The following is an 18,680-nucleotide window of genomic DNA, read 5'->3' as shown; positions in this document are numbered from 1 at the left end:
GAAAGAAAGAAAAAAGACCAAAACAAACTTCAGAAGAGACTCTGAAATTTGCCCCTGAACATAGAGAAGCTAAAGCTAATGGAAGAAACTATGAAGTAAAAGAAATTAACAGAACATTTCAAAGGGCAGCTTGAGAAGACAAAGCATTATAATGAAATGTGCAAAGACTTGCATTAGAAAGCCAGAAAAGAAGAACACGCTCAGCAGTTCTCAAGCTGAAAGAAGGGAAGGAAAAACACTCCAAGTCTCAAGTTGCTATGTTGAAGGATTCTATGGACAACGTAATGAATGATGCAGGAAGCTTTACAAGAGGATGGAAGGAATACACAGAGTCACTGTACCCACAACAATAATAATGTCAATATCAGTCATTTCAAGAGATAGCATATGATCAAGCACTGATGGTATTAAAGGAAGAATTCCAAGCTGCACTGAAGGCACTGGTGAAAAGCAAGCCTCCGAGAGTTGAAGGACTACGTAATAAAATGTTTGAACAGCCTGATGCAGCACTGGGGGTGCTTATTCGTCCATGCCAAGACATTGGCCAACTGACCAACTGGAGAAGATCCATATTGGTGCTCATTCTACAGAAAGGTGACCCAATAAAATTCAAAGATCATCAAATAGCATCATTAATATTACATACAAATAAATTTTTGCTGAAAAAATGTAATTTTCAGCAGTGCACCAACTGGGAGCCACCAGATAATCAAGCAAGATTCGGAAGAGGACATGAAATCAAGGGATATCATTGCCAGTATCAGATGGACCTTGCCTGAAAGCAAAAAATACAAGAAACTGTTTACTTGTGTCTTATCGACCATGCAAAGACAATCAGCTGTATGGATCCTAACAAATCATGGCAACATTGGGAAGAATGGGAATTCCAGGACACTTAATTGTGCTTAGGCGGGACCTGTACACACATCAAGAGACAGTCATTCTAATCAGGAAAGGTACGCATCAGGATTCTATCCTTGCACCATACTTATTCACTCTGTATGTTGAGCAAATCATCGGAGAACCTGGACTATGTGAAGCTGCAAGTGGCATCAGGATTGGAGAGTGTCTAACACCCATATGTTTGCAGATGACACAACCTTACTTGCTGAAAGTGAAGAGGACTCGAAAGTACTTCCTGATGAAGATGAACGATTACAGACTTCACTATGGAGTACACCTCAGTGTGCAGAAATCAAAAACCCTCACAGCTGGGTTAATAGATGACATCATTTTAAAGGGAGGAAAGACTAAAGTTTTTAAGAATTTCATCTTACTTCGGTCCACACTCATGGAAGCAGCAATCAAGATATGAACTAACCTATTCCACTAGGCAGATTTGCTGCACAGACCGCTTTAAAGTGTTAATGAGCAAAGATGTCGCTTGGAGGACTAAGATGAGCCTGACCCAAATCACGGTACTTTGAATCACCTGATACCTGGTGGAGTAGTGATTACACCTTGGGCTGCTGACCGCAAGGTCAGCAGCTCAAAACCACCAGCTGCTCCATGGGAGAAAGTTGAGGCTTTCTACTCCCATCGAGTTGTAGTCTTGGAAACCCACAGAGGCAGTTCTATCCTGTTCTATAGGGTCACTGTGAGATGGAGTCGACACAATAGCTGTGAGTGAATTGTTTTCTATGCATGTGAAAGTTGGAAGATCTCAGAAGAATAGGTGTATTTGAATTATAGTGTTGGCAAAGAACAGTAAAAGTACAATGAACTGCCAGAAAAAAAGAAATCTGTCTTGGAAAGTGTAAAGCCAATATGCTTCTTAGAATGGAGAGTGGTGAGACTTACAGATTATCAGAAGAGACCAGTCTTTGGAGAGGGCCATCATGCTTGGTAGAGGGTTAGCAAAAAAGAGGAAGCCTTTCGAGATGGATTGACACAGTGGCTGTAACAATGGCTTCAAACGTAATTATTGTGAAGATGGGACAGGCCCCTGCAGTGTTCATTGTGGTGTGCGTAGTGTTACTATTAACTGGAGTTGAATTGAGTCAACCTAACGAGACCACATTTCTGCACATCTGAAATGTGGGTCATAATACATACATACCTCGAGTTATTTTAATAATTCCTTTATCTGACAATCCCAAAGGGCTTGGCATCGTACCTAACATAATACAAGTGTCTAATAGGATTTTTAGTGTTAGACTGTGACTTGTATTCATATACCTGGACCATTGATTGATCAGGGAAACATCAGTAAGAATGATTTGGGGCATCTTCTCAGGAGGCATGTGATGGGGTAGCAGGTCCTCCTTAGACACTGACGGAGTTCCTCAGTGATGCCTTTGACGAAGTGTGATCCTCACCGAGATCTTCAGTCTCAACTACCTCCCTAGTTCACTAATGAGGAAAAACACAAGTAATCTCGTGTTCCCAGAGCTTCATAATAACTGATAACCAGACATGTAGAGAGAACATAGGAGATAGCAGACTGCAGAATAGGCGTTGATGATTTATGGATATCTAAGACCTCGATCCTTCTTGCCACCAAGATGCTCGTGGCCCAGCAGGTGAAGGAAGCCTGCAGAAAGCCCATCTTTTGCCTTTCGGAGACACCCTGACCAACTTCCCTGGTCAGCAGGTCTCAAGATTCTGAGGTACTTAGAAGACCCTTGTCTAATCAATAAACCACTGTAGACTTCATTTCCTGTTCCAAACTTATTTGCCCTGTGTCCTCTCTGGAATCCTGGGAGCCACAAATGTATGGGAGCATGTTCATAGCTATGTATGCACTGGGTGAGAAAGGAGAAAAAAGTCTATCCATTAGGATCCAGATTTTTAGTTTCAGAAACTGTCGTTATTACTTGGTGAGGAGGCTAAGCTCTTATGATAATTTATTCTTTTGGATATTGGATGTGGATATTTGGACATTGACTATGGAAGGCCAAAGAAGAATGGATGTATGTGAGTTATGCTGCTGGCAAAGAATATTGACAGGACCGTGGGCTGCAGAGAACAGAGAAATTGGTCTTGGAAGAAATATAGCCAGAATTCTCCTTTGTGGCAAGGATGGTGAGATGATGTCTCATGGACTTGAACATGTCGTCAGGAATGAGCAGTCCCTGGAGGAGGGCATCATGCTCAGTAAAGTAGAGGGGCAGTGAGGAAGCGGAAGATCCTTGACGAGATGGATCGATATGGTGGCTGCAACAGTGGGCTCAAACATAACCATGGTGAGGCTAGCACAGGATTGGACAGTGCTTTGTTCTGCTGTACGTCAGGTTGCGATGACTTGGAACTGACTCAACAGCACCTAGCAACAACAACAGCAACAACTGCATCGTTATGGAAACCCACAGGCCGATGATGCTGGGACTCATGGGTCCCAGGACTTGAGGACTTAACCTGACCACATCTGAGGTTTTAGGAAACACATAACCTGAGAAGACCAGCTTTGTAAGGAGTCACCTCAACCTGGTCTCAGTGTGAGGCAGGAGTCAGGGACCCTCCCAGGGTGATTTCCTTCTGCTAGCTTCTCTATGTTGAGTTCACACAGAGTTGGAAAACAGAAATGCCTTTGGGAAATGACATGAGGGAAAAAAAGCAAAAAAATAAAATCCCTTCCCACAAATGTCTTCACCTACTTCTACCAAGGTAAAACGATTTCTAAGATATTCTATTAACCCCCTGGGCTGTTCGCCCTCAGACTTCTTAAACTATAAGCACTCCGAGTGTCCCCAGAGATTTGGGTGATCTGGACATCTGGTAACAGAAATTCCTGAGTTCATTCCCTACTAGCCTGTAACCTGGGGCAAGCTGACTCTCCCTCTAGGCTTCCGTTTCCCCAAACAGAGATTAGAAGAACATCTCTATTTCATTTTCTAGATGATAGGGTCTTGAATAGCATTGGCCCCTGTCTCCCCCAGTCTTCAGTAACTCTGCAATCAATGAGAAGGTTTACAGAACCACGAGACAAACTGGGGTTCTAGTCCAGGCTCCGTTGTGGACTTAAGATGGTTTGCTTGGCCTCTCTTGACCTCATCTCTAAATCAAGGGAGTCAGTCAGTCATCCAGCTCTTGAATCATTCAATCGCATGCGTTTTTCTCACAGTGAGTTGACTAATTCTTGCCATTATGGGGCTCATACGATACTTGGAAAGCTGTCTGTAGGTGGGTACAAACAGTTAACATGCTCAGCTGCTAACAGGAAGGTTACATGATCGAGCCTGTCCAGAGGCACCTCAGAAGAAGAGCCTGGAGGGTCTCATTCTGGAAATCCAGCCGCTGAAACCCCGATGGAGCACGGTTCTTCTCTGACACGTGGATCGCCATGAGTGGGCTGGACACTAGATTGCTGCGGGTTTGGTAATGTGCTTGGAGGAGTGGGTATGTATCAGTTGAAGGCGCTGTCTACCATCATCACTGTTATCAATCTTCTGTGATCCTGGAGTAGAGCGCTCAGTTGCCGCAAAGGGCTCAGACAACAGGCTGCTCTGGGCCCATTCGTGCTAATGATGCCTCTTGCTCCACAGGCTGTCCACAGCAAGGACAGCACCACAGTGACTCCTGTCGACTCACGGTCTACACCTGCTCAGACCCCACCTGCCAGCATCATGGAGACTATTTTGGTGAAGAGGAAGACACATAAACAAGTTCATAGCATAAACTAGAGGGCCTGTGTGCAAATCCCACATCTCTGAGATAATTCTGAGATAAGTTTGCTAGCCTGTTTTCTCATCTATAAAATGATAATAATAATAATAATAGTACCCACCCCATAAGGTTCAACTCCAAACTCAACACAACCCACTACCAACCTGGAGTGACAGGGTTTCCGAGGCTGTTAATCTTTATGGGAGTAAACAGCCTTACCTATCTCTTTGGGAGTGGCTGGAGGATTTGAACCACAGAGCTTGCAGTTATCAGTCCAACTCTTAACTGACCGAGCCACCACTGAGCACTTACTTGAGCACTTTGTGGGTATTAACTTATTCTTGTAAACGCCCTCCTAAGGTTACTGTGAGTAAATTAATGCATACAAAGTGCGTAGAACACTCCCTGGTACACAGTTTAAGTGCTCAAAAAATGTTATTAAGGTTTCGCCCATTGTTAAGGTATCATTGTCCCTAATACCTTACCCGAATGAGTTCCACTTGTCAGACTTCCATGTATTTGATGGTGATGTCAAAGAAAACGGGACTACTCTCAACCTCCTTTGGCTTGGCAGGGCTTGAAGCAGAAGGCAGGGACAGCAAGTGGCCGTGAGGGAAAGGCTGGTCCTGCTGATGCCCTGGCACATCCCTGTCTGGACTAGGAAGTAATGGAACCCCAAATCCCAAATCTCAACGAGGCTCTCACATGCACGAGTCCTAGCCCACATTAGTCATCCTACCATGTTCCAATCCAGACTACAGTTTTGTTTTTCTTTATTATCTACAAGTCACGTCAAACCTAGATCCACTGCCATCCAGTTCATTTCAGCCTATCATCACTCTGTAGGGCAGAGTGGAACTACCCCTATGGGTCTCTGAGTCTGATCTCTGGGGCAGCTCTGTGGTGTGAACTGCCATCCTTGCGGTCAGCAGTCCAACGTTTAAGTCAAACAGTATTGCTACTAGGGTCCCAGGTCATACATATGTGGGTTTATAGCTAACAAAACATGTTTAAACAGGTCAAACCATCCCAGTAACATACATGGCCTCATTTCATTAAGATCCCTTCAAAAGAAAACCTTTTTGTGCCATTGAACGAAACAACTTTGAGATCAAGACAAAGAATAATTGTTTACAAAAGTCAAGTGGACGTCTTCTCAAATCACTGAAGCTTTGCAACAAGTGTACGGAAGTGCTGTCCCCCATCAAACACGCTTTCCCATGGAGGATCTAGCACTTTAAGGAAGAACCAGGTCGAGAGGGAAGAGGGTGATGCTCCGTGACTGAAGAAAACGGTCGCTGAAACCCAGAAACTGGTGGAAGAAGACGGCATGATCACCGGTGAGACAATCTTGAACAAGTTGGGATCTCACATGGTTGGGCGTTTTCAATTTTAAGCAACATCTTGGCTTAAAAATCAACGAGTGTCAAAAGGATGCGTCAAAGATCAGAGAGCTCAGAGAGCGGATCTTTCCATCGGTCTCTGAGCAAGGTCAAAGCTAACGTGGATGGTTTTATGGAATGGATTGGAACCGGGGATGAGTTTGGGATTTACCAATGTGATCCAGAGAGGCAAGTCCAACCAAAACTGGCTTCGAGGAGGATCCACTAAGGCAGCGAAATTAAGGCAGAGAGACCAACTGAGGTTGTAGTGGCCGGGGAAACTCCAAGGGGATGAAATGGCTAGATTTTCTTAGAGGACACACTTCCTATAGAGTTAAGTTTTCAGAAAACAAAGTGCATTGGTGAGCACAAGGCCAAGAAAATGGTCCTAAAGATTTTTTTCCCCTCTCATGACAATGTGTGGTAGTTATATAATCGTTTGTCAATTCGAGGATTAAGCGTAAGGGGGTGGCGTCTAGTTTGTCAATAGGATCATAACCAATGAGGCCTCTGTGTGGGCATGGCCTTCTCCTGAGAATTCTGGGAATTCCTGAATTTCCTCCTTGGGGGCAGGAGACACATCTCTCTCTCTCTGCGGGTTCCCTGCAAGACATCCCTGAGGAGAAGCCACATGGACCTACCCCGATGCAGCCCTGGAATCTGGAGAAGCCGTGTGGAGACCCCTGCCAGTGCTGAGATGCTTACAACGCCACAGGATCCAAAGACTTTCTATCCCCACTGGCCTGTGATCGTCCTGGATTCGGCATCATTGCATGTGTTTCATGAGTCTGAAGAGGATTTTATAGATTGGTATCGGGCATATGGGCTATTGTCGGACTTATGGACTTGGACCGGACTGGGTTTGGAGGCCTTCTTAGTGTACAATTACCCTATATATAAAACTCTCTCGTATACACATATGAGTTTCTATGAATTTGTTTCTCTAGTCTACCCAGACTAACACACACTGCATCTGCTCATTCTTCAAGCATACCAAGGGCTGTCGTAGAAAAATGTCATTGGGGAACCGCACACCACCCACTCACAGGCCTGAGCACATCTCGTCGGACTTCTTTCTGTCCGTCCCCTCCCCCACTCCCAACTGAAAGATGATTGAAAAGGAGCACAGCTTCAGTCCCTGAAGAACATCCAAGCTGCTGGTTTAACATGTGGTGTCAATGGAAGAGCTAGGATTCTTTGGGGAAAGGGTTAGAGAGATGGAAACACCACTTTCCATAAGTGGACAGACCTAGACAGGAGATGTGTCAAGAAACAACAGCCTCCCCTGTTGATGTCTGTATTCACTACCCATTCCCAAGATGGTGTAATGGGGCCCTGGCGGTGTGGCGGCTACGCATGGGGCTGCAATCGACTGTAGCTGTTACAGGACTCAGTCGTCCTCAGGATGGTCAAGGCAGCAGGCCCTCTGCTTTTCCTCGTTGGTGTCATCAGCATCCTGTCTTCTCACCGAGCAGCTTCCCTCTGTTGACTTCACTTCGATGAGCAGGAGCCGCCAAGCTAGGGGGCCGGCATGGGCTGGGGTGGTGACCGAAGGCAGAGCCTTTGCCCTCCGTGATGAAAGAAACGTGCCTCCCGCTTTCTGGTCATAATCTCAGTTGTTCCTTCTCCTCCTCCCTCCTCCCCCTCACACCTCATCCTTCATCAACTGCTAGGTCCAAGGGGTCAACAAGTATGAACCAAAATCATGAATCCGAGAACTATAAATCGACAACCCGAAATGACTCAAGAGGAGCCCTGGTGGCATAGTGGCTATGCGTTGGGCTTCTAACCGAAAGGTCAAGCCACTTGGAGAGCGAAAGATGGAGCTTTCTACGCTTGTAAAGAGTTACAGTATTAGAAACCCTTAGGGGCAGTTTTGCCCTGTCCTATGAGTCAGAATTGACTGAATGGCAGTGAGTTTTTTTGCTTTTATTACTCAGAGTACACCCCGAAGTCTGCAAAAACAAACAAAAACCAGCTTAGGCTTCCCCAGCGTCAAAGGAACTGGCACAGACCTTTGATGAATGTTGGTGGACAGAGGCCCGCAAATAAAGGAGGGAGGAGAGATGATGGCATGATGTTGTTGGTGGCATGTGCCAGAGAGTTGAGAAAGCTTCACATTTTGATATTGTATTTAATAAATACAGTATCACACCAGCACAAAACACCGCCCTGCCCTGTGCCACCCTCACAAGTGTCCATCCCTACACTTGAGCCATTGTTGCAGCCAGGGTGTCGATCCATCTTGGAGAGCCTTCCTCTTTTGACGGTCCCGCTACTTCACCAAACATGATGTCCTTCTTCAGAGACTGGTATCCCCTGACAACATGTCTAAAGTAGGGAAGACCACGTCTAGCCATCCTGGCCTTTAAGGAGTACTCTGGCCGTCCTTCTAATACTACACAGTTTGTCTTCTTTGCAGTCCAGGTACTTTCAATATTCTTCACAGCACCATAATGCAAATGTATCGAGTCTTCTTCGGTCTTCCTTATTCAATGTCCAACGTTCCCATGCGTAGGAGGTGACTGACAATACCATGGCCTGGGTCATGTGCACCGTAGTCTTCAAAGTAACATCAGGCAGGATGGCTCCTGATGAAATCCAGTACCCACCTCCAGATTATTAATGGTCATTCCCAACGAGCTTCTGTTCTCAACGAGTTTCTGTGGAGCCTAAAGAATTTGACTCTTGATCTTGGTCCCCAGATGATGGTCTTCTAGCTCCTCCCAAAATTATGCAAATCCAACGCATATTCCAAGATGTCAGGAGCCTACTTTGCTCTATATAGCTTGGTCAGATACAGGACCAGCTTAGAAATGGGAGAAAGGTAGCCTACCTCAATTTCCTGATGGTAATTTTTCCTTCTGAGGTAAGTTGCACTTTCTCAAAAGCCTCTAAAACAATGGGATGAGAAGAAAAATGAGATGTTTCCACTGGTCTTGGTTGGGCTGCACAAAGTGTGCCCCATGGCTCACACGCAGCCCTGTCTTTTGTTGAGGATCCCACTGGGTCCTAAAGAAGGGCTGCTCTTTGTTTCATGCTACAAACTACTGCATTTAGCAGCTATTTGACTTTGGGCAAGTTATTTAAATTTTAAGACCCAGTGTTTTTAACTCTAAAATGGAATTGTCATAGGAACTGGCTCACTAAGTTATCATTAAGGATTGAATGGGATAATAGATATTGTCTTCTTAGCATGGTGCTTTAAGTGGGTAGATAATAAACATTAGCTACTGTTACACTTGAAACGCACCACGTGAATGTCAGTTTGTCATTACGCTCTTAGCGTGTGTGCTGCTGCGATGCTGGATGCTATACTACCAATATTTCAAATACCACTCGGGTCACCCCACGTGGCAAGGCTTCCGCGGAACTTCCCCACTAAGTCAGACCAGACAGAAGGAACATGCAGGATATTTCTGAAAGGTCACTGAATATCTTGTAAATGGTAGCAGAAAATTGTCTGACGTCACGCCAGAAGATGCGCCCCCTCAGTTTGGAAGGCACTCAAGATATGGCTGGGAAAGAGCCAACTCCTAAAAGTAGAGACACCCTAATCACGTGGCTTGAGCACAGCTTACCCATTTGCCGATGGACCACAACTCAAACCCGAGGGAGGAATCAGCTGCAAACACCCACTAATAATCGGGGCACGGACTATGTGAAATATGAATCTAGAACATGTGGTGTCATCAAAATGGGACACATATGGATCACGGTCCTAGACATGAGGGAACTGAAATAGACAGGTAGTGGCCACTTGCAATCAATCAATCACAGTTTGCTGTGCCAGGAGTGACAAATTCAGAAGGGATGGCACCATATTCATCGTCAAAAAGGACATCTGAAGATCTATCAGAGAGCATAACCATGTCATGATAGGCTACTATCCAGATAGCTACAAGAAAGACTATGCATAGGGCTATTATTCAAATTTACATACTAAACACTAAAGCTAATAGTAAAATGAAGACTTCTCTCATTCTGTGGTCTGAAATTAAGAAAGCATGAAATCAAGATACATTAATAATTACTTGTGATTGCAACGCAAAAGTTGGACGTAAAGAGGAAGATCGGAAATATGGCCTCAGTCACGGAAACAGCCCTGGAGATCTTGGGATCGAATCTCAAAAGACCAATGACTTAGTCATTGCAACCTTTTTTTTTCTTCCAACAACATAAACTGCCACTAAACATGTGGACATCGCCAGATGGAGCATACAAAAATCAAATTGAGTATATCTATGACAAAAGAGGATGGAGAAGCTCCAGATCTTCCACCTAAAGAAGGTCAAGGGCCAACTGTGGACAGGCCATCTAGTGCTCTTCACGTAATGCAAGTGCAGGTGAAATGGCGGGGGTGGGGAGATGGGGGCAGTCCACAGGAGCCAAAACACATCCTTGAGTATATCCCACATGAGCTTAGAGACCAACTCAAGAACATATGTGACACATTCCACACAATAACAGAAGAGCAGACTACCTGTGGGATGACATCAAAGACACGCTACCTGGAGAAAATAAAAGGTCATTTAAAAATCAAGAAAGAAAGAAAAAAGACCAAAACAAACTTCAGAAGAGACTCTGAAATTTGCCCCTGAACATAGAGAAGCTAAAGCTAATGGAAGAAACTATGAATAAAAGAAATGAACATTTCAAAGGGCAGCTTGAGGAGACAAAGTATTATAATGAAGTGTGCAAAGACTTGCTTTAGAAAGCCAGAAAAGAAGAACACGCTCAGCAGTTCTCAAGCTGAAAGAAGGGAAGGAAAACACTCCAAGTCTCAAGTTGCTATGTTGAAGGATTCTATGGACAACGCAATGAATGATGCAGGAAGCTTTACAAGAGGATGGAAGGAATACACAGAGTCACTGTACCCAAAACAATAATAACAGTCAATGTCCAGTCATTTCAAGAGATGAAAGGAATACATAGTCACTGTACCCACAACAATAATAATAGCCAATGTTCAATTATTTCAAGAGATGGAAGGAATACACAGAGTCACTGTACCCACAACAACAATAATAATAGTCAATGTTCAATCATTTAAAGAGACAGCATATGGTCAAGCACTGGTGGCATTAAAGGAAGAATTCCAAGCTGCACTGAAGGCACTGGTGAAAAGCAAGCCTCCGAGAGTTGAAGGACTACGTAATGAAATGTTTGAACAGCCTGATGCAGCACTGGAGGTGCTTATTCGTCCATGCCAAGACATTGGCCAACTGACCAATTGGAAAAGATCGATATTGGTGCTTATTCTACAGAAAGGTGACCCAACAGAATGTAAAAGTCAACAATATCATTAATATTACATGCAAGTAAATGTTTACTGAATAAAGGTTAAAAAAATGGTTGCCGTGGTGCAACATAGTTCGCCAGTGGTTGGGGCCATGAGGATCCCACAACCGGCTTGCAGCTCACAGGTGTGAGGTCCACTCCTCAGTGGTGAGCTTTGGAGGGCCTGGGCTCCCCGAGCCCGCAAGAAGTCCTCTCAGTGGGTTGTGTTCTTCACCAGGGATCGGGTTGCCAGCGAGGCGCTGCAGGCCGCCGCCAGGGAAAACAAAGAGAAAGAGCTAATAGAAAAACTGAAGGTGGCCACCAGTGTCCTCTTCCATCACCAAAAGGCCTGCGGGCGAAGTGTTACGCTCTGCGGTCTTGGCTTCAGGTGCATAAGTGGCCAGGTGTTGGAGCTGGGGGATAAGATGTGGGCGCAGTGGCTTAATTCGGTAGCCTTTTGAGTAAGGCCCTTATTCTTATCCCTATGGCCTATTGGATGCCCATCTCAGCTGTCTCCCGGGGTGGCGAGGTCCAGCCCCTATCGTCCATACCGTACTCCATGGAGACACCATTACTGCAGTGACCATTGCGCAAATTAGACCCCAAAGATTCCGTTGCAGATGCTCAGGATGGACCATGTCGTTAAACTTCTGGAGCTGGTAGGCATGAACAGTTCTGTGCTTGCTGATCTAAAATGAATCGGACAGGCTGTTATTCCAGGAGCATTCCTAGACCACAGATAGTCACAAATTCTGCTGGTTTGTTGCAAGGATGGTTTGATTGGCATGCAATCCGTGATGCTCAAGAAAACACAGGCAGCTGTGGATTTCTACAATGGCTATTTGCAACCCTGGTGCCAAAGCAACACTCAGGCTCAGTCAAGCCAGTGCAGGTTGCAGACTCAGATGGCCAAGCAAGCAGCAGCAAGGGGGAGAAGGTTGCTATGAACAAACAGTACAGTAAGTAGGATAAGAACCTACCACGTAGATGTGATTTTTGAAGAGCTTCATTGACAAGGAATTCCCTGGGTGGCTCAAATGGCTCCGTGCGATCAGTTATCCCCAAACCAAACTTCTGGAGGCTCCAGTGCACCCTGAGGCACCTCAGAGGAAAGACCTGGAAATCTACTTCCAGATGATCCCTCCAGAAACCCTGTGGAGGTCAGTTTTGCACCGACATGTGGGCCCACCATGAATCACCATCAACTCCGAGGCTACTGGCTACTAGTTACCTTGACTTTCCAAGAAGATGATGCTGTGGGAAGAAGAGATTGTTGTCAAAAAGCAGCTTGTCCTCCATGAATAACAAAAGAAAGTTTAAATTAAAAATTTATCAATATATCTATTTTTTTAAATGGTTGTAGCAGTACATCAGCTGGAAGCCACCAGATATTCAAGCCAGATTCAGAAGAGGACATGAAATCAAGGGATTTCATTGCTGGTATCAGATGGACTTTTGCGGAAAGCAAAGAATACAAGAAAGCTGTTTCCCGGTGCCTTATGGACACATACTGACAACATTGGGAGGGGTGGCCATTCTAGGACACGTCCTTGTGCTCATGTGGGACCTGGACACAGACCAAAAGGCAGTTGTTCCAACAGCACCAGGGATGATAAATGGGTTAAAATCAGGAAAGGCCTGGGTCAGGGTTGTATCCTCTCGCCATCCTCACGCGCTCTGTAAGCTGCACAACGAATCCAGGAAGCTGGCCTGTTTGAAGAAAGCGACATCAGGTTTGGGGACAGGCTCATTAGCAACCTTCAAAGTGCAAATGATTCCGCCTTGCTTGCTGAAAGTGAGGAGGACTTCACACACTGATGAAGTACCAAGACTACAGCTGCCAGTATGGATTCCATTTCAATGCAATGCCCCCCCGCCAAAATAACCCAAACCCTTACAACCGGATCAATAGATAACATCATGATAAATGGAGAACAGATTGAAGTTTCATTTTACTTCAATCCATAATCAATGCTCATAGTTAAGAAATCGAATTATATATCGCAGTCAGCAAATTTGCTCACAAAACCTCTTTACAGTGCTAAAGAACAAAGATGGCATTTTAAGGACCAAAGTGCCTCTGACCCCATCCCTGATATTTTCGGTCACCTCATGTGCAAGGGAAAGATGGAGTCGAACTGATGCATCTGGATGATGGTGTTGGTGAAGAAATTTGAAAATACTGTGAAATGCCAGAATAACGAACGACCAGTACAGTCAGAGGGTTTCTTAGAAGCAAGGATGGCGAGACTTCTCCTGAACATATTTTGGCGGTGTCCTCAGGAGGGACCAATCTCTGGAGAGGGACATCATGCTTGTTGAAGTGGAGGGCCAGCTGAGAGGAAGGTGCTTGATGAGTTGATGGACACAGTGGTGACAACGATGGGCTTAAACAGAACAACAGTTGTGGGGATGGTGCAAGCCTGGGCAGTGTCTCATTCTGTTGAGCATGGGGCCACCATGAGTGACAGTGACCTCGTGACACCTCCCAGCAACCCTTGAAGATCCTCCTCCTGAAAGGGACGGAGGAAATCTCACCCCGGGTTTTCCACCATCCTGAATGGAAGACGTTCTTTCCCTTATTCTGCTTTCCTTCTAAACTATGTATCATCTTGTAAGTAGGTGAGGCTCAGACCCCCCTAAGGGACACTAAAAGAAATGAGGCCACTGCTAATCAAACCCAGGCTGTGGGCAAATGTTAATTGTAAGAAAGACAGGAAGGTGTGCCACCATCTCCTGAGGCTCCTTCTATCGAACTGATTAACAATGAGCCGAAAAATAGAGGGAGCAAGTTTGGAGGGATTCTCACCCCAACAGGCTGAGCCACCGGCTTGACTTAGAAGATGAACTGGGGAGGAGCTAAAGGAACATTTGGCCCAGAGCTCATCTTGCCACCTCTTGGTCATGCCACATTTTAGATCTTCATCTGACAGAGGCCCTGGGTCTGGCATTTCGTTTCTTAGACATGTACTTTTCAAAGCAGTGACCTTGGCACAAACCTTTTGAGAGGAAAAAGGGTGCCTAGGCTCCCCAACTCCCACCTAAAATGTTTATAATATCGTCCTCTAGTGACTGAGAATCTACCTGCAGGTGTTTGGAGAGAGAGGAAGACTGAAAAGCCAGACTGTGTTTAAAATTCCCGCAGCTCCCTTCCAAGTGGCGGCCCCAGGTCTCCTGGGATCAGTCTCAATAGAGGACCATTCTTTTTATTCCAAGTTGCAAATGAAGCCCTGGAGTTGAACCTCAGCAACGTTTAGAGCCCCTGGGTTCTCTGAAAGCAGGACTGGAGCCGGGTGGCGGACTACCAGTTTTCTCTAACTAGTAAACGGATTGGGGTGGAGAAAAAGCCGTTGTCACCACCCCACCCCCAGCAGAGAGTTGTTTGAGAGAAAAATGAAGGGACCAAAGATGTGTCGCTTTGCTCGAGAGCTCCCTCTACTGGTCTTCACTAGAAATTCCATAGCAGTATTCGGCCCGGTCCTGTAATTAATGATTTGAGCACCTGAGCATCTTGAGACTTGGAAGCCAGGAGAAAATCAGATGCTTTGCATCATGCAGGAAAACAAAACTCTAGCGATGTTTCTCTTGCCCCCTTAGTCATTTCATGTAATGTTTACTGGGTGCCAAGACAATGCTAAGCATTTTATTTGTGCATCTCATTTAATACCTATCATCGCCCCTCCTGGGTAGGGTTTTACAACTAGAGACCTAGGGAGTAAGTAAGTCAGTTCCTGGCATCACCCCAAACTAGAAGAACCTCTTTGTAACCCTCCCCTCTCTTAGAACTCAACTGAGTGAGAACTCAGGAGGAGCCAGGAACCAAGGGCAGAGAAGGAAGCACTAGAACTGATAGTGATTGCACAGACCATGGGGGGTGGGGGGGATAGAATATATTCAAAAATAGATTGTGGTGATGACTGTACAACTCTTGGTATGATCGAAATATTGAATTGTGCGATATGTGGATTAAGTACCAATAAAACTGTTTTTAAAGAGCAGTAGCAGCAGCAAAGGGCAGCGGGAAATAGACAGGACAATTCATCCTCATCACCGAACATAAACAAGTTGTTCTTAGCCCTGGGATTGCCCCTTACGGTCCCTGATTTCGTTTAACTTCCTCCCATGCCAGGGAGCAATCCGTGCCACGGTATTGTGTTGCCGGTCCACCCTGGGCCCTCACGGTGACACTCAGAACGAAGACAGTGTGAATAATTCTCACAATCACCATGAACCTTCGTAATAGAACTTTTGAAATTTGTGAACCACATCTGCACTTGCTTTTGAAATACAATCCTATGAGGTCGATAGTGCAGGTCAAAGTACATAGATTGAATAGGTGAGTGGGTGGGGTGGGTGTGTGTGTTAGGGCACTGTGTGACTCGCTCCAGGTGTCCTAAGTAGCAAAAGGCACAAGCAAGAACAAAATCGTAGCTCAGCTTAAGACTCGACTTCCTGGTTGGGGTTGGCTGGCCCTGGGGACCATGTTGGGCTGTATTCACAGAGAACTGCACGTTTGTAAAACCAACGGCTTGGGTGACATCTGGAGCTTTCCTTCTCAAGGGGCTAATTCCTAACTGAGCTGCTTTGGTATGAAACCACCTGGAAGCTAGGAATCCCACAAGCCACTCAGTGTCTTCTTCCAGGTGGAGTGCGTGCCCCAGACCTCCTTTTAGAGGTAACTAAGTCCCTGGGGGGAGGACCCCAAATAGTATCTCGGCTCTCCCTCCTCATGCCAAGATGTAACCTTCTCACTTGGTGCAGGAGAATCTCACAGCCCTTCTACTTGGTTCTCCCTGGGGATTTGAGCTGTGGGTCAGTAACAGGACTCCCATTCCCGCTTTGGGGGAGTTGCTCGCCTACATGTTTCTACATCGATACAGGAGGGCAGTGGCTGCATCAGGTGACACCCAGTCCCTCTACCCAGGACTGACTGCCACTGGCCCCCCTTCTCCAAGAGGCAACGTGAAGCCCTAATGAGGCGAGAAGAAAGCCTTTTGATGATGCTGCCACAGAGAGAAGAGCAGGGTTCCTGTACGTGCCAACCCCCTGGGTGTCCACTGCCTCATTAAGTGGTTGGGCTAAAAATATTTGATCTTGATCTAACCACCTGCCATTGAGTTACTAGTGGGGTCTCTCTCTCTCTTTCTCCCTCTGATTTGACTGGCAGCTATCACATATTCCCCTTGGCCAGAAATGTGACTTCCTGTCGATTAATTAGCCCAGGCCTGCCAAGTTGGAGTCGATTCCTATTCGGTCACCTATTGGTAAGGTTGGTCATCCCTTATCCCAACTATAGCTTTGAGCACCTGTCCTTTGTGCTTCTGAGTCGGCCCCCACCCCCCTGCCGGGAAGTCAAAATGATCCCACTGATGGAAGGGAGGGGTGACCCTGAACCCTCCCCAGGAGGAGCTGGGACGCACAGAACGTGGATTGCTGACGCCCTGTCCCTCTCGTTCTTGCTTGTTGTAGGCGCACCAAGGACCAGGAGGAGAGCAGATGAATTTCCAGAGCAGTGCCCACACACCCAGGACACAACTCATGCTCTGCCTCGTGCTTTCTGCAATGTTGCTGTGCCCGTTCATCTTCCTGTTAACCCTTGCCATCCTAACCCCCCCCCCCTTTCCTGACCACCACCTCCCCTCCATTCACCCACCACCCACTCAGCTCTTTCCCCACGGTGCCCCTTGTTAGGGACCGCGGAATTGGTCTCTGGAGAATTCCACGTTGAGTCCTATGCAGATGACAGACACTAGGTTCCATCTCTTCTGCCCACACCTCATGCCAAACCCAGCCCAGCAGCCAGTAAGCCCCCTTAGTCAGGAAAACCAGAGCCAATCCTACCTTCTTCAAGATGGCGCTGCGAGATCCTCGGCCAGAGCAGTCACAGCCGCAGTCAATGAAGGGACCCCAAGGTGTATCTGAGGGGTGCTCTAACTGAAACCCAATGGAAAGACCAGGGACCGCCTAAACTGTCAGATCTTGTGAGAGAGCTTACACATGACTCACATGCCAAAGGTGGTGGGGGTAAGGCAGAGAGGAAAGAGAAAGTCTCAGAATCGGATTGCCCCTGAATACGAGATGGAATCATCTCGTTGGTCTGGTTTGGTTCCCCTGCCCACTCCCAGCCCACCCCCCTCAATTAAATGGTCATTTCATTCTACCACATTGCAATGGTTTCACTCCAGACATTGTCACTGAAGGCCCAAGGCTTGTTCTTCACGGGGCCTGAGCCACAGGCTCCCGGGTGGTGAGGTAAGTGACATTCGCCAGCACTGTCCAAGGTGACCGGTAGTGATCTCAGAAAAGCAGTGCTGATGGCTCAGATCCACCCTGTTAGGTTGAAGATCTTTCTTGTAGTCCCTGTTGACCAGGATGCCCTTCAGGAAAAGCCCTAAGGCAGTGGTTCTCAACCTTCCTCATGCCGCAAGCCTTTCATACAGTTCCTCATGTTGTGGTGACCCCCCCAACCATAACATTTTGCTACTGTTATGAATCAGGTGGCCCCCGTGAAAGGGTCATTCGATCCTCAAAGGGGTCTCCACCCACAGGCTGAGAACTGCTTGTCCTAAGGTTAGGGAGCTCAGCTATAGATGTGAGCGCAGCCTCACAATACTAATCATCAAAACCAGCTGCCCTAATCCGTAGGGCCTCTATTGCCTGCCAGAGTTGAGCTGTGCTCTCTGGGATCCTCAGTGACTGATTTTGTGGATGATGTTCTCTTGCTATTCTGATCATTTTTAGGAGACCTGATAAAGCTATGCTGCTATTCATAAGGGTGTCAACAGTTAGCCCCTCCCAAGTCGATAGCCTATTCCTTCTTCGTAGTCTGTTCTTGGTCTGGAAGCTCCGCTGAAACCTGTTCCCTTTGAGTGGCCCTGCTGGTATTGGACATACCTGTGGCATAGCCTCCAACATCGCCACAACATGTGAGCCACCAGCGTAGGATCAGCTGAGAGACAGGCGGTGGAAGCAGGTATCCAGCCCTTTCTTCCGAGGGGCCTCCAGATGGGCTTGAACCTGTAGCCTTCTGGGTAGCCGTTGTTCATACGAGCTGTTTGCATCACCTGGACCCTTACACGCCAACAAATAGCCGGTCTCAGGATGCACTGACTTAGAACTTGTTGAGGTCGTCTTACTCTTTCTCAAAGACAGCCACCAGCTCCCCCTCCTCCTCCTTTCTTTCTGGCCCGGGGCGATAGGCTAGAGTTGATGTCAAATGCCAGCCGTCCACCACGTGACCTCTTTCTCGCGACACAATCCAGGTCCCATTCATCTTCTAGCCCAAGAGACTTTAATATAGCCTTGCCAATAGGTGGGGGGCGGGGGGAGGGTGGTGACACTAGCTCATCCAACAGATTAGAGAAATGGGATGAAAAGATAATGGAATGTTTTCCACTGATTTTTTTGAAGCCT

The 18,680-nt window shown here is 46.5% G+C and overlaps 1 long non-coding RNA gene across 1 annotated transcript in view; it reads left to right on the top strand.

Annotated features, from left to right (window-relative positions):
- Positions 1–17,427, top strand: part of LOC123521786 — a 24,747-nt gene extending 7,320 nt beyond the window's left edge. The window contains exon 2 of the long non-coding RNA XR_006680136.1: positions 16,737–17,427. This is a non-coding gene — a long non-coding RNA (uncharacterized LOC123521786). The remainder of the gene's footprint in view (positions 1–16,736) is intronic.
- Positions 17,428–18,680: the final 1,253 nt, after the last annotated feature.

The sequence above is a fragment of the Echinops telfairi genome, unplaced genomic scaffold (genome assembly GCF_000313985.2).
Source record: "Echinops telfairi isolate 266 unplaced genomic scaffold, ASM31398v2 ScPeMD7_60;HRSCAF=208, whole genome shotgun sequence".
Classification (NCBI taxonomy): Eukaryota; Metazoa; Chordata; class Mammalia; order Afrosoricida; family Tenrecidae; genus Echinops; species Echinops telfairi.
The sequence above is the reverse complement of the archived record's forward strand: the minus strand, read 5'-3'. Positions and strand labels throughout refer to the sequence as shown.